This window comes from Seriola lalandi, unplaced genomic scaffold (genome assembly GCF_002814215.2).
Source record: "Seriola lalandi dorsalis isolate HSWRI2012SDOR001 ecotype SW California unplaced genomic scaffold, Sedor1 jcf7180002054969, whole genome shotgun sequence".
Lineage (NCBI taxonomy): Eukaryota > Metazoa > Chordata > Actinopteri > Carangiformes > Carangidae > Seriola > Seriola lalandi.
Genome location: NW_019525520.1, coordinates 20,378 through 21,320, shown reverse-complemented (window position 1 = coordinate 21,320; position 943 = coordinate 20,378).

The following is a 943-nucleotide window of genomic DNA, read 5'->3' as shown; positions in this document are numbered from 1 at the left end:
AGGTTATTGCCTGAGAGACGTACTTACCTGAAGAACTTGACAAGGATACAAAGCTTCTCCCGTGTAAACAACGTTAGCAAGACATTGTCTAACAAATAAACACCGCAAAAACAATCTGCGTCATCACTCCATATATCCCGAGTCAAAGTTTTACGCATATCGATGTTTTAGATATGCATCGACAAACGCTAGCCTGTATTTATTTATGCTAATAAGCTAGGAATTCACAAAATGCTAATATTTTTGCATCGAGTCTGGTTTACACTTCCTTGCACTACGGAGCACTCAGTAATTAGCTTTTATCAAACAGTGGCAAGTTAACTAATAACTTATATATATTACAACTTAACAATACCACACCCGATTAAACTTAGTTCGGAAATTATAAGTTTATAGATAGCTAGTAGCATTAGCACTAGTTGCTAATTAGCTGGTTAGCAGCCCTGATGCAGATAAGTACTAACTTCAGACATTCGGCGCTAATAGAGTTGTTTATCGACGTGTGTTTAAAATACAAACCCATCAGAGGACGTGTGAACTTCTCATTAACAGTTCGGCACAACTCACGTCGACGTCAGGTGAGTTTAAAGTATCATTAAGATGACGTAGACTGACGGAGCGCAGGTGAATTGTATTAGACGTAAAATTCAAGATGGCGCTGTGAGCGTTCTGCTTAGTGCTGCCTCTAATGGCCGGAGGCGGTATTGCAGTTTATCAAACAGGCAAAGCGAACAGCAGCCCTGAGGCTCCTAGGGGCCACAAAGCCCCAGGTTTATTACATATTATGTGTAATGTGATTCATTTAATTAACGAATTTGTTATGAATGTGCGTCACAGAATATTAACTTTGTCAGGTCCTCCTCCTCCGTCTGGTGGCTCTGGTCTTTTAAACAGACTCTGTGTTGCTGCTTTACTTTATGTTGAGCTGCTCTGTTTTAAATTC